This window comes from Callorhinchus milii, unplaced genomic scaffold, assembly GCF_018977255.1.
Source record: "Callorhinchus milii isolate IMCB2004 unplaced genomic scaffold, IMCB_Cmil_1.0 Scaffold40, whole genome shotgun sequence".
Lineage (NCBI taxonomy): Eukaryota > Metazoa > Chordata > Chondrichthyes > Chimaeriformes > Callorhinchidae > Callorhinchus > Callorhinchus milii.
In genome coordinates this window covers 305,267-328,384 of record NW_024704781.1, presented here as the reverse complement: position 1 = coordinate 328,384, position 23,118 = coordinate 305,267, and the positions used below count along the sequence as shown (strand labels likewise).

Sequence of the window (23,118 nt, the reverse complement as noted above, 5' to 3'; positions counted from 1 at the left end):
AATCTCTAGAGAAATTAATGAGTTGGCAGTTACTGAATATAAGATCAAAGAATGATTTTATTGGAGCTGAAGTAACTTATTTGGGAGATCGGTCACCTAAAGAGTAGAACTCCCTGACTCAATGTCCCTTATATTCTGTATATTCTGCTGAATTTTAACAGTCACTAACAGTTTGTCTTTTCCCCAACCAAACACTACAATAGAAATAAACCTGAAAATCTGTGTAACCTATTAATGCGGCTCTTCCCTGGATTTCTGTATGGAAATATAAGCATGCAAAATGGATTAATAACAAACTAATGAGACACTGCAGTGAACATGAAACCATAGACTTATTTGCTTGGTTTCCGGCTTCTGAAGCTATACAAATGTAATATGTTGCTGTTGTTGTTCTTGTTGTGGTGTTGCGCACACTGGGCTCTGGGCTCTCACAATATCAATTACAAGACTCAGTTGTGAAGGCAGACGGATTGCATGTACTGATTGCCCTTTGCAATCGTGTTCCTTGATGGTCTAGTGGTTAGGATTCGGCGCTTTCACCGCCGCGGCCCGGGTTCGATTCCCGGTCAGGGAAAATACGACTTTCATCTATGAGCACAAACACATTTTACTGTGACAATTTTCTAGTCTTTCGTTATATTTGAGCCTTGATTCAAAGCAGCGGACTGTTCATCAAACAAAAGCATTGTCACTCACTCGAGCTTTGTAAAATCTGAGCCAGTGTATATATCAGGCCATGTTTTATTTGTTCTCTTCATTGATATCGAGAGTTAATTATCGCCACTGCAAACTGTTGTTGAATGAGATCGATAACGTGAGGTCAGGAGATTACAAATATGTATTCTCCTTCAGGCTAATAGCCAGGGGCAGCTACTGTGCTTCGTTCACCATATTCCGCACAGGAACATAATATCAGTATAAAATTATAAATCGTGACTAAAATTTCCAAAAGTGACATTGCAGCATAAGTGAAGTCCCCGGACATTGAACCCGGGACCTCATACTTGCGAGGCATGTGCTCTACCTCTGAGCTAAATCCCCAAATAATCTACAGTTTTGAATTTTGTAAAGAATATACAGGTGTACAGTGCCCTTCACGACAGGAGGCTCTCACAAGGCGCCTACAAGCGGTTCTGTGTGATTGAAAACCAGATGAGATATCAAGCAAGATTTCAAGTTGTAATTTTGAAATGCCTCCAGTTTATTTTCTGACAAGTGATTTAGTTTACTTTAGATTTTGAAGAATTGTTGGGATTCACCTTCATCAATTCTCATGCAAGATCCTTGTGAGGGTGACAGCACCAGCAACTAAAACTTGCAATAATTAGAACCACTCAGGCAGGGTAGTGTCACAGAGAGCATATCTCACTTCTGTGGCGAGTCCAGTAAATTGGCCGAACCACTTTTTGGGAGCAGCTCAGGAGGCTCAACAGGATAGCAACAATTGCTCCTGTTTTGTTTTCCCATATCACTTGCGCTGCTGGCAATTTCTACCAGCTGAAAACAACAAGAACACAATGTATAACGATGCAAATATCACGCTTTAAATTAGAAAGATTTCTTGCTTGTGAGTTGGCAAATCAAATAAAAAAACGGTGTTAATATTCGGACAAAAACGTGCGGTTAATTAGATTTAGCGAGACACTGCTATTAAAAAGATCAAAAATCTGAAAAAATGCGGTGCTTTTTTCAAAACCTCTGACTTGATTGGGAGTGAAATCACATCGAAGTTCACAAAAAGTAAGATTTTGCTTAAGGTAATGGAAATACGCCTTTGCTCTGTTTGGAATATGAGATCTCTCACATCAGACAAGAAGATGGAAACTATAACACGAATGGAATTTACTGATCGATAAGAATTAATACAAGCTACATTCATCGCGCATTTCACATCGTGAGGATTAATGAGACTTATTGGACGTCAAAGTGGAGGCTCTGCGACATTGTTTCCGCGTCTTGTGAAACAGTCAGTTACAGGACGATTGTAAAAGGATATGGAGTGAAGGCGCCACGAGATTTGATCACTGCATTCAAAGTCCAGAGCGATATCAATTACACGATGAAATTGAGTTTATACTTTTTACTCGTTATTTCAATATTATGACACTTGGATTAATTTTGTTGAAAGTTTATCAGCTGAGCGACGCTAGCAATAGTGATGGAAAGCCACAATGTTTATATACCAACAGTGATACCGTATTTATAATGTCGTCAATAATAAATTCAAATTGTCATCACTATTTAATCTTAACAAATGTTAATTATTTTCTATTTATAAGCCGCATAGACATATTTACTTCGGTCCTTGATGCTGGGATTCTACGCGTCAGAGACACGCATGCCTGTGGTTTCCGAGCTGACATATCACTGCTCATATTTGCTAATGTTGAACAATCAAAATGAAGCAAAACAAGCAAAAGGAAAAAAAAACGATTAATGCAGCGTCCACCGTGGGGATTGAAACAATTATACTGATACCAAAACAACAGCAACAACTTAATTAGATTTATAGAGCCCCTTTTACGTCGGCAGGACGTTATCCTTTGGCGTCCTTTGGGACGCCAAAGGATAACAGTCAGTTCTCCAGGCCCGAGCATGGGGGAGGGGTGGGGTAGGGTTGAGGGAAGGCAGAGAGATTGGAGGGCGACCAAAGGCACGATCGAAGAGAACGGTGTTAGACCGACCTTGTAGGAGACAAGAGTAGAAGCGAGGCGAAGGGACCGTGGGATGGAGTTCCAGTGAGTGGGGGCAGAGAGGCTGAAAGCCCTGCCATCGATGGTGGGGTGTGTAGCCGGGGGGCATGGAGCAGCCGGAGCCAGCTGAACGGGGTGTTTGCAGGGAGCGGAGAGGTTCGTAGGGAGTCAGCAATTCAGAGAGTTAGGAGGACGCAGGGCCGTTGGTGGCCTGAAACGTGAGGATGAGGATCTTGAACTTGATCCTCTGGGGGATGGGCAGCCAGTGGAGTCGGGCGAGGGTGGGAGTGATGGGCTCAAGGAACCGGTCCGTGAGATTGCACGACCTGCAGTGTTTGGATGATCTGCAGCTTGTGAAGGGAAGAGTTGCGAAGGCCGATGAGGAGGGAGTTCCCGTAATCAAACCTTCATGTAACAAATGTAACAAATGGGTGAGGTTTTCGACAGCCTGAGGGGTGAGTCAGTGGAGCAGGCCGGCAGTGTTGCGGAGGCCGTCGGCCGTAAGTAGTGCCAGTCATGGCGCGGATTTGGTGAATAGCTTTCAACGTTTTTTTCTATAACTGCTGTCCATTGAACTCTCATAAATCAATCAGGTCTTTTACATTCAAATTGCGTGCATCGTTTTATCCATAATTTTACAATAAATACAATTTCACCTTCACCTTATAGTGAGTCAGAAGAAGCCCACAAGTTAAGAACATATCGTTCTGTTCCTTCACCTGTACTGTTGAATAATTCCCTCCCCACAAGGTTTTGAGAGTATGTCCCACAAATTACATAGTTAATTCCCTTTGCAGTATAGCATGTGAAGCGCTCGGAGACATCTGAAAGACAATGCTTGGCGCCCCATCAAAGGGAAGGATTATTATTATATTTTTTTGTTGTTGATCAAAATTCTGGTTAGCAGCCGGTCAGTTGGTGTAGCATAAAATTCTTAAGCTCTAGGGTTTAGTCCCATTTGATAGCGAATTGGCTGTTAGCTGCACCGAATATAATGGGGGATTGGGAGAAACAGCGGGGTGCGTAGGCGTCAACGAATTTCGGCTGAGCGAAGGGAACATATCTGGTAGTATGAATGGATGACACTACAGAGATAGTGAGGGACAATACCGTGGAGGAACGTTAATGAGAGAACTGAGAATCTGCACTCAATCCAGTTGGGCTTCAGGAACCAATGCAGCCGAGAAACGATGGGGTGCTGTTTGCAGAGCCTGATGGTGAGTTGACCAGTGTCAACTAAGCGAAGGGAATATGCTTGTAAGTATGGGTGAATGTGCTTTCAGAGATCGGGTTGGACAATAGAGTGGAGGGATATTAATTAGAGAACGAGTATAAAGAAATCAATCTACCAAGACATTGGGATCTAATGCAGCCGAGCAGGGATGGGGTGTTGTTCGCGGAGCCTCACACGGGAGCAGAGTTTTGGATACGGGCTGCACAGCCCTGGGTAATAAAGAAAATCCAATGCATTGATTCACAGAAGCCAGTGTCTGATCAGGTGCGCTTTGCCACAGCATTTACATTATTAGGCCACTTTACGTATCAAGTGTAAGGGATATTTAGCTGCTTTTTTCAATTCCTCTCTGAATTTAGCCTGCGTCACAGCACAAATGAATGTGTTTGTGCAGCTATCGGGAAGCTGCAGCATTGAACCGCTTTCATACAGAATATATAGACTGGATCGTTGTAGCCAGAGTAAGTAAAATATTTTCAATCTGTCTATATAAATAATATACAGCGTAGGTCATCCACAAAAGTATAGAACTCCCCGATATAGCAAAGAGAATTACGATGGATTTTTTCCCGTTGACCGACTCTGGGTCATTAGCATTTTCAGCGCTGTTGTGGCCGACAAAACTCCTGCGAATTTTGTTTGCCGCTAATATGTGTCTGATGGTCAAGACGTTTAGCAGAAATATCAGATCGAAGGAAGCGCAAGAGATTAATACGTTATAAGACCAAGAATAAGCTTCCTAAGCCCATGAACCATAATAAGTTTGTGATATCTTGCAGGATCACGAGAAATTGTAAATGACATACCAAGGCTGAAAAGTAGAATACCAAGGAATGTTTCTCAAGCAGCTCAGAGCACAAACTGTTCCTCTCACCACAGCTGCTGTTCTCTCGTTGCAATTATTAATTTTCAGCTTCTGACAACAAATAGCTCTATGGCGATCAAACGTGAAGGCCACTGTTAGACACACAGAGCAGTCAGTAGTTCCACAAAGCAGACTCGTTCCAAGCGAACATACTGGAATGAGGTCCAGGAAGCACATTGGGAAATAAAGATAATTCAGTCCAGTCATTATCACATTACTGATAATAATCAGTAGATCAGCAGATGACATGAACAACAGGTAACGAGTGATGCATCTGGAAAGCCCACACTTTCCCCGGGAAAGGATCGCAATTGCAACTTAGTTAACTGTAAGAAAGAAACAAGTCAATTACTGCCAAGTTCTCAATAAAAAGCATGGGAGTAAAGCCAATGTGTCATCAAAGCAGAACAGATCAACGAAGTATAAATAATCCAACAAGTTTAAATTTTAAATAAAATATATTTTATTTAAGTGAAATTCATTTCACATAAATAAAATATACACCGCGTATGACTTGATTCTTGGATACTATCGATATAATATTTACTTTGTAGAAAATGCAGCTTGAAGCGGTATGAGATGTTTAAGGCAGAAGACGTTGCTGAGGGACGGTGCAAACTCGATGGGCCGAATAGTCCCCTTTCATGGTGTAAATGTATGTAATAATATGAAAGCAACAACGGAGCAAATATTTACTTACTTACTTCATTGTTATATGCAACAGAGTTTTTGATATTCTAGTTTTCCAAATTGGTGAATTTATTTTTTATTTACAAGCCGAATTTCGGTAAGTTATATAAGATATCACACAGTATTGAGTGAATCCACTTTACACGACATTCCCTGAAGCGTTTTGAGACCTCTTCGACACATATAAGGCGCTGTATCAAATGCAATAAAATATACAATACATAAAATAATAATAACATATTATTGTACATCTATTTATCAATTCAGCAAAATGGTGGTCCTCTGAAATGCAAAGAAAACAAAATAAATGACAGAAACAAGGTACTTATTCTTCCGCGGCATATGTCACCATAACTGATACATCAAAATAGTTACACTACATTTTCGGAGTCTAGAAGACACGATTTTATCTTTTATTTATATAGACGTACCTGAAACAACAATAACAGCCAGAAAATGATAGTATATTTACATTATCTGAAATATTGTGTCAGTTTGATACACCTTTTCTGAAAAGCTGTGATATCTCTTCATGGTGAAACGTACAGCCTGGACTAATCCAAGACATTGGATAGATAACTATTTATACAGTAAACGAGAAACGTCCCAACGGGCCGATCATCAAGAACTGCACTTAGAATATTTCTAGTAAATTTACAACTACTCTTCTGGGATAAGAGTGTGAACAGCGTCTTTTGGGAGCTGAACTGGATCCACGATTGTTGTTTGGCAGCGGAATTATGAAATCAAGTCAATCCTCTGTTATAATGGTAGACAGTGGTAGACAGACCTGCCAGAATGGCTCATCGGCTGGAAAAGGAGGTCAATCCAGTCACTACCACCAGTGAGCCATCTCATCGGCTCCTGTTAAACATAACAATGCTCTAACGCGTAGACTTCTCTCAGCGGAAAGCTTGTGGGGCATTGCCTGCAATCACTCGCACTGCTGTTCAAGTGGCTGAGGATCAACATTTGCACTAATGCACACTTTATGGCCGTGCACTTTGGTTCTTGTAAACCTGCACCGAAATGAACCCGGGTCACACCGCTCGCAAAGTGAGTGTCCTAACCACTACGCTGGGGAACATTAACAAGAAAATAAGGAACTAGTCAAGATTAATTAACATAGCAATCTACAAATTGAAAATGTATATATATGGTAATACAACACAAAAAGAAAAGTTTCTAGAATGATATGTGTAGCTGGGAAGGTTAACAAACTATTCGGAAATGCCTTGACAAAATACTTTGTGAATAAAATATCAACATCCAGCAGAACGAAGTTATGTTATTAACTTCAAACATACCAGCAAATTCAACATATGTTTTGTTTTTAGCCGGGTGTCTGTCACATGCAAAATCTATCAAATTCCTTCGGAGGGTCAAACCAAGCTGAGACTTCCATGTATCCCTTCTGCACTTGGAAATGCATTGACAGTGCGATGAAATGGAATGCACACTTGCATTCGAGTCGCTCAGGAACCGAACTAAAGATCTCCACTCGATTCTGACATTTCACTACCAGGCGTGTCATCCTGCAGCCAGTTCAGCTCCAAGCAGACACAGCCCCATCAACAGAGTATTCACAAGTTAGCCGTTATATATTACACAAGCATGGGTTTGAGTCCTGAATCGGTTGACGGTAGGTACAATGAACTGTCTCCGAGCTTCTCGGTGGGCATCGTGTCTCATCTCGGTGTGGTTGAGGGCATTGCCATCAGCTTCCTGTCCACCGCTGGCTCACCTGTCCCTTCCTAATAAGCGATGCTTCTACCTGTTGGACTGTTGGAGTTTAAGCGGTAGCTGCTCACCTCTCTGCAGCCCAATCGAGCTGGATTCCGGTCGCTGGATAAATGACTGTTCACCAACACGAATTCCAGGTAATGCCTACCAGCAGCTGTCAGAGGTTCCGCATCAACTAATTGGCGAGAATCTGCCTTTAACTTGAAATTTTCGACGTCCAAGTACAATGTTTACTCCAGACCAGGATAACTCAACACGAGCTGCTTAATGTAGATACTCAAGGGGAATCCTTGGCAAATAGATGTGCCAGAAGTGAGTCTCCCCCGCCTCCAGGATTCTTAGCGGCAGATCATTGCAGGCCGGAGCCCTCCCTCTCTATATCCGCTTCCCGTGTTTGCCACAAACCCTCCAAAATCTTGGCCCTTGATTTTGCAGATGGGATAGAGGAAGCCTGCCTGCTACATTTTAGGTTTTCAGATCCATAAAGGACAATTGTTTGTACCACAGATCGTCATACCACAGGCTTTACCAGCATTGAGACCCTGCTATCCTTGAAGAGGGATGAGCATGATCAGAAAGTTATTCACCCCTTCTCAGTACAGTTCTTCAGTCCAGTGTCCAGGCTGAAGATGCTGTCCTCCACGACCTCCTGGTATAGATTGGACTCAGTAATTAGGCTAATGCCCATCGTGTCTTCCAACAAATTCTCTCGATGTCTTTACTTGGACCGTGCAGAAATTTGAACACGGACCTGGCATCCATTCATATGCAACGGGCCAGTGTTATTGTTTATGGCTGACAAACCACTGAAAGCATTTTAGAAGTTACCCCTACAGAACGATTTAAACGGTAATAATATATCAATCAGAACTGAATCCGATTATTGTCCTATTGTCCATGAGAACATTTTATAGCAATTTTATTATGGTTCCTGAAATATGCCCATACATCTTGGACTTTCCAACATTTGTGACATTTTGTGAGTTAATCTCATTTATTTCCACCAACCAGTGGCCACGGAGACAAGGCTTATATCGTTTGGATAATTTTGTTGACTTGGACCAGGTCTTCTTCGCCTGACAAAAATATAAGAGTTTCTTTTTCTGTCCTTATCAGCGTTTTGAGTTGTCTCAATGCTACAAGAAATGCAGAGATTACTATTCTATTCGGATTCGTAGCAAGTTGCATACGTTAAGAGCTTTGTCTGACGCTGCCATATGCTAACCTTTTTTTAAAAAGATGATAAAAACAACTGATTGGAGGTTGACCTTGAGAATCATATGATTTGAAGTTTGTTTTTACAATCATCACATCTCCACTTGATGACTGCAAGAGATTCCATCTCAAAAACGCTGCGAGCAGGGTTCGAACCTGCGCGGGAATTTCCCATTGGATTTCGAGTCCAACGCCTTAACCACTCGACCATCGCAGCAGCTGTTGCCATTTCCATTGTAAAAGTCGATTTCTTAAATAGAACTTTTCATAAACTGGCAATTTGGGAGAAGTCTGATTGCGTGTCTGATTGAGAAGTGATTCTCCCTGTTTGCGTGACATCAGATTTTTATTAAAAAAGACCAATTAAACTGATAGTTAATGTGTTAGTTTCATTTCTACCTTTCCATCTTTCCAGTAGGTTTCAGGATGGAAAGTGCAATACTCTGCAATAAATCGTTCGGAAAGGCAGGAATTATCGTTTACCATCTGATTGAGGAAATGATATTCGGGACTCAAGCAAGAACCTTTCGATTTTCAATACAACTCTTTTCCAAATGAGATGAGCGTCAGTGACCATTTTAACTATGCGTTCTGCTACACTGGATATTGTGACATGGATTGTTGTGTTTTCAATGAAAATGTCTCATTCGCAAATTTTGAATGCTACTACAGAAGCTTTGAAGCCACACACATCCAGTGTAGTTAAAACAAGTTCAATCGACCAGCGAGATGAAACAGTTTGTCCTATTACAACGATCGAACATCCTCATTATTTTGCAATCGTAAACCTTCATTCATGGACCTCTGCTGAATCTTTCCTCAACCGTCTCTGCTCCAGGAGGAATCACCCAAATTTCTTAGTCTCTTGACATAATTTTCGAACCACATGCCCCAATACCCTATACTCTAGATGAGGCCTAACCTGGTGTCAAAATTGAAAAAGACATGGTTATGGTCCTTTAACGTGACGATGTGCTCAGAAGGTCCGAAACAGAATCGATTTGGTTCGCATATGGGGCCACATAACAGATCAGTTTTCTTGCTCCATACGCGTCTGTTAGCCAAGTTGTTAGTAGAAAACCGGTTGTCAGTTGATTCCGAGCAGAATATTTCTTTGTTTAGACATCAGTGATAATATCTATTTTGTTAAACAAACTTGATAAATAACTATTAGTTTACTCTAATCCACTGACAGTTGGTGCTGAAAGAATTAAGATGGCCGAGTGGCCGATATTTCAAAGTACGATTATTTTATCGCCGCAGCAGACAGTTACGCTCTCATTGGAACTAATCTAACATTGATGCATATAATTAAAATAACAACCTTAGGAAAACATTTGCATATGATATAGCGAATTATCACTTCATTGAGAATTCTCAAAGAGCTTCAAATAGTATAATGCATAAACCTCTACTGTCAAGTGATTTGTGACGTCCTCCCAAAGTGAAAAAAAACTACATTAGCGGAATGTTTATTGTTTTATTTATTAATATATCCTTTGTATCGTATTTCGACTTCCCATGGCAAGAAACTGCGATTGATTGTGATGGCTGCATTTTATGAAATTGTATCTAAGCAACACCCCAGCCGGGGGATTTCTCCATTGGACTTCAAGACGTAGGCCATAACCACTCGGCCATCGCAGCTTCAACTGCAAAGGAACTTGTTCAAAAAAAACTATCTTTAAAGTTTAGCATTGCACGCTGGATCCAAACAACAACATCCACAATAGTTACATTTCTATAGCATCTTTCACGTCCAATATACTGGGCAGTCAGCGTTTTGCCCCGAATCAGGACGCTGGGATCCGGAGTGGCGTAGGGCAGAGAGGTGATCGAAGAGGAGTAACTTGAAACGTAGTTTCAAGTAGACAAGGCAAGGAGCACAATGCTTTGTAGTATCAGATTTATTTCAAGATATCAACAGTCCGAAAATAACCAATTGTGCGTGCTCGATTCAATTGCAGAAATCCGGAGAAAAGACACAAAGCAAGGTTACACAAACAGTCAGATTTACTTTCGTTATAATGTTAACTTGAGGAATACAGAGAAAGTGAATGAGTGTCAGCCTAAGAAAGACAAATACAGGAACTCGGCTTCAACCAGGGAGCTTTATATCTTCAGTATTACGCTCTTGCAAATAAGCTATTTCGGGACTTCAAAAATAGTTAGCTTCATAACTTATTATACAGCTGGCAAGGCATTATGTTATCTCGAATCTCTTGTTGTTTGTTAAATATCTGGTCACTCATTTCAGGACATTATAAAAATCCTATGCCTACTACAAAATGTTGCATCTGTTTTGTGCTCTTTCACAGTTTTAGTTCACCAGGTAATACGAATATGTATTCTCGAACTCGGACTTCAATACATTCTGCGTAATTCTGGATTGAAATTACGCATGCATATTTGGAAGTTTCCGAAGAATATAAGAATTTGATTGGCGAAAGACGACAAGCTTTCTTCCAGATCGCCTTCTACCATCTTAAAAGTCGCTTGGCATGTCCCAAATAGGAATCATATTCTATATTATATATTCCCTTCACAATTTTAAAGACCGTAATCATATTGCCCATTAACCTAATTTTCTCCAGTGTAAACATGCCCAGTTTCTCTAATCCCTTCTCCTACTACCCTCCCTCGATCCCATCAACCATTTAGAATCCCCTGCTCTGTATCCTCCCAATCGCTCTCAATCGCTGCAATAGCTTTTTTTATGTTGCGGTCACCCAAACTGCACACCGTATTCTAAGTGCGATCACACTACTGTTTTGTAAAGGCTTATCCATCTATTCAGGCTCAATATAGCCTTTTATTACGGCTTTCCATCTGGATTGCCTTACGCATTACTAACGAGCATTGCTGTGATAGCTTCAATTTACTCTCAATTGGAATCCCAAGATCGTTTTCATTTGTCGCACAAATTATTTTCTTACCGTATAAATAACATTAATTTCCTGACCAATTCCCAATAATATTCAATTTGTCGTGTAAGTGATCCTGTTCCTCTTTCCAGTATAAAATTTTCACTAATCTTGTGTCATCTGCATATTTAGCCACTGTGCTTGTGACCCCCTAGCTTCAGTTATTTAATGAAGATATGAAATAAGAGATATCCGAAAACAGTCTCCTCTAGGTTCTATCGGTCAGCCAATTCCGTATCCATTGAAAGATACTTCCACTATATCCGCTTTCTTTATTTTCATTACCAACCGTGTAGGATTGTTACTATCCGAATGTTGCATGATCTTACTTTTTGATACGAATCTCCAGGACATTACTCACAATGTCATTACTTGTCTTTTGATCCTTGGTCACTTTAGCTTTTGTTTCAAATTGGGAGTAGCATCTGCCTTGCTCCAGTTTCAAGGCTTTGGGAATAAATTATTTCTGTTGTGAAGCTCATACAAGCAGAAAGAAACTGGTTTGAGAACAAATTAACATGAGTAGAGCACTTAGCTCTAACTGGAGAGCTCCAGTTGGAGGTATCAAGAGTTTACCTTGAGGGAGTGTGTACCCCTGATCTCTGCTTTATTTCCATACGTCTGCAGTAAAACTGGGTCAAATATTAAATTAGTTTAACGTACCTGGACTGGCCAGCCCAACTGGGACATCATCCTATCGTAAAAGGCCCCACATCAACGTAAATGTGTTGTTGTTCACAGCCATCTGACAGCATGATGATGAAAGCTTGTAGAATCCCGGGAGGTTTTACTCTGGTACGGATAAAAGGGCCACTGATTTTATCACCGATTGTCACACAGCACAGCTGTATGGTAGAGTCATCTAACGATATGCATAAACCAACACAAGGACGCGTGTATGCGATATGTTATCCTATTCTTGCAGCCGTTGGCGTACCTGGTAAGTTTGTGATAATTTGAGCAGAGAGCCCATCAGAGGGAGAAGAGAACTGAGTGAGGTGGAACACATTGAGAGTTCTGTTAAAAATGTGAGTTCGGTGCAGATGGGCAAATAGTTGCAGAATTATAAAATGTATAAATTTTATATTAAAAAAAATAAAACGATATCTGGATATATGACAGGTCAGCTGAAACCGTGTGCATGCTCAATGTGTGCCATGTGTGAAAATAAGGATGGATTGTGTTTCCTGGACAGACACGTATGCAGGAAGATTACCAGGTAAGCCAGAGATTCTGAGGTCGAGGAAAGGCTGGTATCACAACACAGTATACGAGAGGCTAAAGTGTTCATGGATTGAACGTTTGAGGAGGTGGTCACCTACACCCGCAAGAAACACTGTTTGGTACCATCGAATTGGATGGTTGCAAATGTTACTCCCCTGTACAAGAAGGATAAACTCGGGAACTGCAGGCCAGTCCGCCTCACGTCAGAAGTGGGGAAACTTCTAGAAACTGTAATCCAGGCAAAATAGATGTTCACTCAGTAAAAGATGGGTTAGTAAAAGAAAGCCAACACGGATTTGTTAAATGATTATCATGTCAATAAACTTGACAACGTTTTTTGATTAATTGACGGTTAGGGTGGATGAAGATTCTGCAGTTCAAGTAGTTTACCTGGATTTTCAAAAGCAGTGTATAAAGTGCTAAATAAGAGACTTGTAATCAAAATACAATCACGCGATATTAAACGGATAGTGGCAGCGTGAATACTGAACTGAACTGAAAACAGAGAGTGGTGATGAACGGTTGTCTCTTTTTTTGACTGGAGAAAAGTGTGCAGTGCTGTTCCCCAAGGTTCTGTATTGGGACCACTGCTGTTTTTGATCCATAAAAGTCACCTGGACTTGGGTATAGGGTGTACAATTTCCAAGTTTGCACATGATACTAAGATAAGAAAAGTAGCAAACAGTAAGAATGATCGTAGCAGATTTCCAAAAGATATTGACAGACTGGTGAAATGGGCAGACACAAGGTAGATAAACCGTGGTGTGGATAAATGCCAAGTGATGCATTTTGCGAGGCAGAACATGGATAGGCAACATAAGCTTGATGGCAGTTATTTAAATTAGGCGAAGAAACAGAGTGAATTGAGAGTTCATATAAGTAAATCTTTGAAGGTGGTAGGACAGGTTGATAAAGCAGATAAGCAAACATTCAGGTTACGAGGCTATATAAATCGGGGCATAGAATACAAAAGTCATTAAGTTATGACGAGAATTTATGAAACAGTGGTTAGACTTTAGCTAAAGTAATGTGCTCAGCTCTGAGCTATATACTTCAGGAAGGATATCAAGGCATAAGGGGAGGAGTAAACGGTGTTTACCAGCATTGTTCCAGAAATGGGGGACTTCGGCTATCGGGTGAGGCTAGGGAATCTATGACTATTCTCCTTGGATCAGAGAAGGTTAAGAGGGGACTAAACAGAAGATTTCATAATTATGATAGGGTTCGATAGGGTGCAGAATGAGAAACTATTTCTACTGGCGGGTGGGTCTGTAACCCGAGGGCACCGATTTAAAATTAAAGAAACAATTGGCACGTGAGGAGAATTTTTTAAACGTAGCGAGGGATCCGGATCTGCATTGGGGACCAAGGCCATGGAGGGCTTTGAAGGTGACAACCAGGAACTTCCACTATATCCTCTGTTGGATGGGAAGCCAGTGGAAAAGAGCAAGCATAAGGTTGATGGAGTCACGGGATCTGGTGGGTGTAAGGACACGGGCTGCAGAGCTATGGATATTTGCACTCTACGAAGGGCGGATTTGGGAAGGCCGACAAGCAGGGAATAAGCACAGTTGAGCCTGTGTCTTAATTAATGCGTGTAGGAGGGCTTGGAATTCTGCGGTGTAAGACTATGGCGGAGCCCGTGATGATCTGAAGGTGAGAGAAGGCAAAGTAGATGATGGCACTGTTGTGGGGCAGAGACGATATTTGAGGGTCAAAAAAGACGCCATGGTTGCATACTGACATAAAAAGGTGGAGAGTGCATTATTGGATGCCGATGCTATCAGTGTCTCTGAGGCGCTTACGGGAGCCAATCAGGAGAGCCTCGGTCGTGTTGACGTTCAACTGTAGAAAGTTAGCACACATCTAGAACTTGATGGCTGGCAGACATTCTGTCAAGAATGTAGTGGACCTAGAGTCGAGTGTGGAAGCAGAAATGTGGAAATTCAGCCCACGACTGTGGATGATGTACTCGAAAGTGAGCATATAGGTATTGAAAGGGAGAATGCGTCGTTGACTCAGTTTGTGACACTCTCGACACTGAGTCAAATATGGTGAGTTCAAATCCTGCATCAGGAAACGATGTAGTCTATGCTGACATTCAAGTTCATTGGTTTGTGTGTGCTGCAGTACTGGGATGCTGATGTGCTGTCGGATGTCTCATGTCCTCAGACTTTTGGTAGATGTCCCTTCAGCCTGATTAATCGACGTTCTGAATCCCGTGGCATAGTTGAAAACAGGAGCGAGCTTCGTTCTCTTGGTTACGGTAAACAATCGCCAAAATAAAGTTGGACACTCACTCTATGTTGTGGCACTGCGTTTATTTTTTGTGGGACATTTCTGTGCCTAAAGTAGCTGAAAGGATGACATTTCTAAGCACAACACTGTAAAGTTGAGTCATTTCTGGGCACATTAAACCGGAATGCATTGGAGGAATATAGTGGTTTTATACCGAGTGTCAGTCTGTCTCAGTTCAAGCACTATCACCTCTAAGTCAGAGGGCTGTGAGCTCAAGCACCATTTCAGGGTTTAAAAATAACTATGTGGTCACTGGATCCACGACAATTGGAGACACTGATTTGTGTAACTGGCTGCCGCATTTCACCCACAAACAAAGAGCCATTCACTTTACAGTATTTTCGGAGACGTCTGGAAGATGTGAAAATTGTTACATCTGATGGAAGGATTATTATAATATAATATAATCTAACGCTCCAATGCAGAGCTGAGAATGTGTTGAATTTACAGAGATGCCGCCCCTCCAATGAAACAGAGCCAGGCAGTTTTTTTCGATAGAGTTTGTAAATGTACATCCAGTTATCTTCCAAAATAATTTCCGAAGGCACAGAATCAATCGGGAATTTTCAATAACATATAAGAATAATGATCACTCTCTAACGCTGTCTTTTGTTTTCTAGTCAACGTGTTGGCGATGGCCATCCTATCCCGGGGGAGGTGTGGTCTGTCCAAATGTATTACCAATTATCTGGTGGCCATGGCGGCAGCAGATTTTTTCGTGCTGTTGGTTGACGTGATATTGAATCGCATTGGAGGGCTTTATTTTCCAAACAGCTTTCTGTATATCACCCCCGTTTGTATACTGAAAGTGGCTCTGATTTACGCCACCACGGACGGCTCTGTCTGGCTAACCGTAGCTTTCACGTTGGATCGATTTGTTGCTATTTCTTGCCCAAAGCTAAAAGTTAAATATTGCCGCGAGAGAACGGCGGTCATTCTGATAACCATGGTGTGTTTGCTCAGTGTATTGAAAAACATTCCCTGGATCTTCGTTCAAGAGCCAATGTATATAAGCAACAATATCCAATGGAAGTGTCAATTCGTTGGAAGTTTTTACACTTCATTGGCCTGGGCGGCTTTTGACTGGATCCATGCTATTTTCACACCCCTGCTTCCCTTCTGTCTGATTGTCCTGCTAAACGCTCTGACCATCAGGTCAATCGTATTGGCCAGTAGGGTGCGCCGAGTGCTCCGTGGGAAGAGCAGAGGGGAGAACCACAAGGACCCCGAAATAGAAAACCGCAAAAGATCTATAGTCTTGCTCTTCGCCATAACCGGCTCCTTCGTGTTCCTGTGGCTGACTCACGTTGTGTTCTTCTTCTACTGGCGGATCACAAAAACGTACACTTACACGGGTCCCGAGGACCCTGTGTACATCACGCAGGAAATCGCCTACTTACTGCAGCTCCTGGGTACCTGCACAAATACATGCATTTACGCCGTGACTCAAAGTAAGTTCAGGCAACAGTTGATGGTTGCGATGAAATATCCTTGGAATCTGATGGTTGCGTGTAATAAACAAGGAAAATGACATATTATTTCCCTTTTCCATCCGCAAAATATACGGTCATCTCACTCTACATTATATTCTGTAATTTGTTTTTAGATGTCTCGAAGACGTGATAAGCGATACATCAAATACAAGGATTATTATTATCATTGCTTAAGGGGAAAAAAAGCTTAAGGTGTGTGGTGTTGTGGACAGTACAGACGGAAGGCACATCAAGGGATTTGTCGGCAACGTTATCCTAAGGGCCGTATCGTGTCTGCGGATTTCCAAACGGCAGCCTTTTATGACATTTTGAAAAATAAGTACAATTGCTGGGAAAAGCCTTGATTCATTGAACTCAGAAGAAATAACTTTGCAATCATTGTTATTTAGTTACACAAATGTTCAGCAATAGAACATTTGATGTCCAACATAATCAATTTTGCTGTGGATCAACTCTAAAGTGATCTGAGTCTCACAACCCTAATTTCTTTACAACATGTAGGTAGTTTAGAAATTTCCAGGGCTCGAAACCGATCAAAAATCGTGGATCTGTGACATTAGACAACAATAAAATACACATTGTACATAATTTACATATCTTTTGTAATAGTACGAAGAGTTTCTCCCACAAATTACACGGCAAATTAATTTTACATCATTGTCTTTGAAGCGTTTTGAGATGTTTGACATTTTAAGATGTTGCGTTGAAGCAAACGTTTCACAGTTGACATCTTTCTATGGTCAAAATCAATCGAAAGCGGTGTTTAACAGAAAGGCAGTCAAACACTCATGATATTTTGTTTTCCTCTTGTTTTGGAATTGATAATCCTAATGGAAAGTACCAATTGAAGAAAAGTTCTGCTTAATTTAAATGTTTATGCACAATGAGAGCGGATTTCTGCTTCAACTCACACCAATCTGTCTCAACTGGAATCAATGTATACATTTATAGCGTCCAATCCTACCAGCGGGGCCATCGTGGAGGAACGGTAGCAGGCAGTTAGCAAGCTTGGAAATTTTTCAGACAACAAACCCCATTTTGAACTTAAANTTTTAATTGCTAATTGACCGTCTCTATTCGAGTTTCTGTAGTGTAGCAGTTATCACAAGTGGTAGGTCCCCAGGGTCGATGTCTGGCGAATACATTCCTTGTAAATTTTCAAAAGAAAATTAACTATCTTTATATGATATCAAATGGAAATTAATTCAGTAAGTAAAATGGCGGAGCTAGAGGCCTAGCAATGGGCAGGGTAAAGGTGACCATAGGCGTGGTCGAACAGGAAGCTATTTCGTCGCGACCTGAATATGAAGCAGAGGACGGGGCGAAGGGGTTGAATAAGGGTTTTCCGAAGTTTCGGGCCTGAAGGCACGGCCGCCGATGGTAGAGCGGTGGATTCGGGGATACGGAGGAGGCCGGAAACAACAGCGGAGGCAGTGGGTGCTGCTGCCGGGAGAGAGGAGGATAGAGACTTGCGGTTGCAAGGAATGGAGGGATTCAAACGCGAGAGAGAGGATTTTGAAATGGATCCTTCATGTGAGACGGAAGCAGTGGAATTTCGCAACGACTGGAGTAATCGGGCACGATGTTTGGTGCGGGTGAGAAAGCGGGCAGTGGTGTTTTGCATCAGCAGAATTTTGTGAATAGTTGGAGAGGGGAGACCCGTGAAGGCTTTAGAGAAGTCCAGCCGGGGAATTGTATACACAGGCATAGAAAGTATTTTGCAAAACTGATTCACCTTTCACTCAATATTTTCCTGGCAATTGAATTGATTGATGTGCGACTGATTTAGTTTCCTGAATTCATTGCATTTTATTTTCAGGTAAGGAAACTACTATTTTTGAAAATGTATTTTCCCTCAATAGTTGTGACCGTAATTGCAGTGAGCGGGGCCGGACTATATTGTGAGTCGAATAATAGTTTAATTTATTATACGAAACATTGTTTTTACACAAGGAGTAGAGATCAAGGCAGCGACCAACTTCTGAGTGCGTGAATTGATTTTTTGCAAGTGCTAATGTGGTCTCGTGATGAAATGGTGTAAATTTCGATTAGGTATCAAACGAGCAAATGGGGAATGTCAGAAGACTTTGTTTTCAGGCACAGAGTTAGATTCTGGAATGTCTTGTCGGGCAAAAGAGAAAAGTCGTGACCATGCTTTAGAGTATCCAAATAAAGATGAGAATTCCAGTATCCCACCTACACGTGGAAATCCCAGAGCTTGGATTTATGCAATGGTTTGTCGACAGGGCAAGCTTATTCATCCATGAAAGAACTGTTCCTTAAGCCAAAACAGGCATGATCTGGGATGGCCAATGTGGACATTATCTGTCCTTTACATGTGTATACGTGTGTACAAGTCATGTAGCTCAGTATTTTTGCAAGCGAGAGACCCGAGTTCAGTTCCAGTCAGGGCCAAACCTTGGGCAAGTTTCCTTACTCCACACAGAGCCTAATAATAATCCCTCCAAAACCCAAAACAATAATAAATTGGTCACTTTCTATCTACGACAATTTGTGGGACATTGCTGTGCGCAATTGGCTGCCGAGTTCGCCCACAAATATACAGTCAATTCACTTTACAGTGTGTTCTGTGCAGCGCTTTGGGACATCCTCCTGACGTGAAAAGTGCTATATCAAATGCAAGGATTAAATTAAAAAATATATCACGATGTAAATCAATCATTACATTTGTATAGCGACTTTCACGTCAGGAGGAAACAACAACAAAATTACAATTGTCAAGCAAAACAGAAGTTTTTTGGAACACTCAGTTGGTCAGGCAGCATCTATAGAGAAATTAAAATGAGTCAAGGTTTCGAGTCCATTACCCTTCGTCAGAAGTCGTCGATCCGAAAAGTTGACCCACTTTCCTATTTTCATAGATCCCGACTGACCTGCTGACTGTTCCCAGCGACTTCTGTTTTTGTTTCAGGTTTCCAGCATCTGCAGTATTTTGCATAATGTTCAAGTCTATAAAGTGCCTTTCACATCAGAGGGACGTCCCAATGCACTGAACAGTCGGGGGTCAGGACCTGAGCATGGGAGCAGATTGGAGATGATGGAGGGCAAACAATTAGGAGGGCGTGTATAAGGGTTTCAGAGGTCTGAAGGGTGAGGAAGTGGCGGAGTGGGGCAATGGTTCAGAGATGGCAGGCAGTACAATAGTACATCCCAATCAGCCATTCGAAAGATACGTTGACCAATCTTTGAGGACCGTATCAAGAGAGACAGACATGCAGTAAACAATGTGATGAGAGCGCCGACTTCTGGCGCTAGACCATCAGGGAACAAATTCACACGTGTTTATGCTTGTTTGTAATATGTAAATTTCTTGTATGGAGGTTGTGTCAAAGTGTTTCTCAGTGTTGTGAGCTCTATCACAATCATGTTCGCAAACACAAGTGGAATATATTCTTACAATTAAGGCAAGCCGTTTGTGACATTTTGAAAAATTCTTACAAATGGATGGAAAACGCTGATGCAAAGAATGAGGACATCTGATGTTACAAAGGTTTATTTTGGTCGTGCCGCCACTCCTCTAAATTGTTCTTCGGGAAAATTGACCAAACACATCTGTTGTTTTGGAAAACTGATCTGAGAGTTTATACTGAGGTGTCCTGATATCTCAGCAGAACAACAATCATCCAACGTTGGCTAACCATTAAAAATGTTTGTAATCAAAATAACCTAAAAATCGAATTTCATTTAAACATCTGTTTTTTTTCTAAATGGAGCTGCCATAGATTAACGGCCAGCATTATGAACGTGTAATATTACGATAAAAGTTCCAAACTTGGATCTGACTATTTTCTGTATTTTTATGTTCGGTACTTGCGCAAATGTGAAGCAACTGAATATTTGACGTGCCACAGAACCAAGTTTGTTGAGGACACAATACAATATAATACAAAATTATATTTATGTAGCGCATTTCACGTCGAATGAATTCTTCTGTTTCGGAAGCAAACCGACCAGCAGCGAATTCTCATGAGGCAAGATTTCAATTAACCTATGAGAAAAGAATCATAAGGTGCATGTAACAAAATTTGAAGTGGTGAACAAAGTTGTATGTAACACAGTGCTATATGATTTGACTGAGGAACAAGCGTTTGTTCTCCTTCAAATGTATACTTCCCGTCACATGGAGACAACAACGCCAATAAATATTTCTATCCCATTCGTAATATTTTAGTCTTGTGCCGGATTGTAGCCGTCCTCCTACTTGATAAAGTACCTGATGCACAACATACATTGATACCAAGCAAACAAGAAATGCTGCACAATACCAAGAGCCAACTTCAGCCACGTTTGTCAAACCAACATGCGCGGATACAAGGAAAGACTTCAGAACAGGGGCTTTAATGTTCACGGAGTCTCAGGGCCAGGATATGTTTCCCTCATAAAGTCATAGATTCAAAGGCATATTAAGGAGAACAATGAGGGCATTTGGCCCATCGTGCTTTTGCCAACTCTTTCGAAAAGCTACCCAATTAGTCCGACACCACTAATTTTCTCATACCCTTACATTTAATTTTAAGGCTTTTAAGGCTTACTGGGACAAGGAATCCTCCAATTGAGCTCTTATTAACGCTGCAAGCAAAAGCGCCAACAGGGATGCTGATGCTCTCAGGAGAAGTAGCCGGACAGCGTTCTCAATTGCAAACTATGCATTTCCATATGGTTAGGTGCCAGCCGTTACCCAACGTATACTGGGGTCCAAGGTCTTGCCTCTCGCAACCCTGCAGCTAAGATTCTCCAGAATGATTTATTTAGGTTGCGTCCCTCCAGAGATATGTAGATAGTTCGTGGGGGGGGGGGGGGGAGGGGGAGGGAGGGAGAGAGAGAGAGGGAGAGAGAATGGATTTCCTTCCAATAAATATTTCAGGAAAGCCCGTGTGTCCGAGGAATTCTCAATTGGATATCCTAAGAGTGGATTTCTCAAGGACACCACTTCCACTATCCCCCTATTCCGCTGGCTCTTTCCCCTCTTTAAGCACCTCAACCTCTCCCACACCACCTTCCTCTCACTTAAAATCCTTCTCCTCTACCGGCCTCTTAAAACCTCTCCCACCTTTATCTCTGATATTTCGACACTTCTTACATCTCTCTGCCTCTGCTCTGATCGCCTCATCATCCTGGACGAATTTTATCCAGCACTTCAGCCCCTTCTGCTCAATCTCCTCAGATTTCTCTTCCCTGCTCTCTTCCCTCAACCTCTCCCTCCACATCAACTCCCCCACTCACAGTCACGGCCACCCACTCGACTTGGTGATCACCCGGGGCCTCAGTGTCTCGGATGTCACTATCACCGACAAGGCCGTCTCCGACCACCACTTCATCTCCTTCACCAGCTCCACCCCGCTCCCCACCTCCACCAGACCCACCACCATCTTCTACCGCCCCGGGAAGAAGTTACCCCCTCAATCCCTAACCACTGCCTTGGAGTCCTCTGAACTCCACTCCCTCTGGCCTTCAAACCTCACTGACCTCTCTTCAGCTCTCACCCTCCTCCACAACACCCTCTCCTCCACACTTGACACTCTTGCCCCCATCACCTCCCGTACTGTCTCCTACTCTCGCTCCTCCCCCTGGTTCACCACCCACCTCCGTTCACTGAAGAGACAGGTGCGGGCCGTTGAACGCACCTGGGTCAAATCTGGCCTAACGGTCCACCGACAAATCTGGCTGGACCTCCTCAAAATCTACCGCTGCACTCTAGCCTCGGCCAAATTGTCCTTCTACGCCAGGATAATCCTGGAGGCGAACGACAACCCCAGGCTACTGTTCTCTACCACATGCCAAATCCTCCATCCCCACCGCCACCTCGCGCAAGTCGTCTCCTCCAACCTTCACTGCGAGGAGATTCTGGATTTCCTTGAATCCAAAATCAAGGGAATTCGCTCCGCGGTCACTGCCCCTCCAACATCCACCCACCACGCACCCCTTCCCTCCCACACTCCGACTCCTACACATCCTCCCCTACACTCTTTCGTACCCGTTTCCCCACCCTCTGTCATCAAACTCATCCTATCCCTGAAACCCACCACCTGTTCCCTTGACCCCATCCCCAATCCACTCCGTATCTCCCAGCTCCACCTCCTTGCCCCGCATATCACTGACATCGTCAACATGTCCCTCTCCTCTGGCTCTGTTCCCATTCCGTTAAAAACTGCCACCATCACTCCCACCTTGAAAAAACCCTCCCGTGATGCGTCGCAGCTATCAAGCTACCGGCTCATCTCCAAACTCCCCTTCCTGTCCAAGTTCCTGGAACGAGTTGTCGACTCCCAGCTGCGCTCTTTCCTCTCCGACCATTCCTTGTTCGAACCCCTTCAGTCGGGTTTCCGTGCTGCCCATAGCACAGAAACTGCCCTAGTCAAGGTCACCGATGACACCCTGACCATCTGTGACCTGGGCTCCCTCTGTCTCCTCGACCTATCGGCAGCATTCGATACGGTCGACCATGCTATTCTCCTCCACCGCTTGTCCTCCCAAGTAAACCTTCAAGGCCTTGTCCTTGAGTGGTTTAGGTCGTACCTCTCACAACGTCTTCACTTTGTCTCCATGAATGGTTTTTCTTCCGGCGCCCGCACTGTCTCGTGCGGTGTCCCTCAATGCTCTGTACTTGCTCCACTCTTCTTCACCCTCTACATACTCCCGCTTGGTGACATCATCCGCAGACATGGGGTTAACTTCCACATGTATGCGGATGAAACACAACTCTACCTTTTCTCCTATA

At 42.6% G+C, this 23,118-nt stretch overlaps 2 non-coding genes across 2 annotated transcripts; one reads left to right on the top strand and one right to left on the bottom strand.

Moving 5' to 3' along the window:
• Positions 1-502: 502 nt before the first annotated feature.
• Positions 503-574, top strand: trnae-uuc. Its single transcript has one exon. It is a non-coding gene; the product is annotated as a tRNA-Glu (tRNA).
• Positions 575-8,575: 8,001 nt separating this feature from the next.
• On the bottom strand, positions 8,576-8,657 carry trnas-cga. Its single transcript has one exon. It is a non-coding gene; the product is annotated as a tRNA-Ser (tRNA).
• Between the last annotated feature and the right edge of the window lie 14,461 nt (positions 8,658-23,118).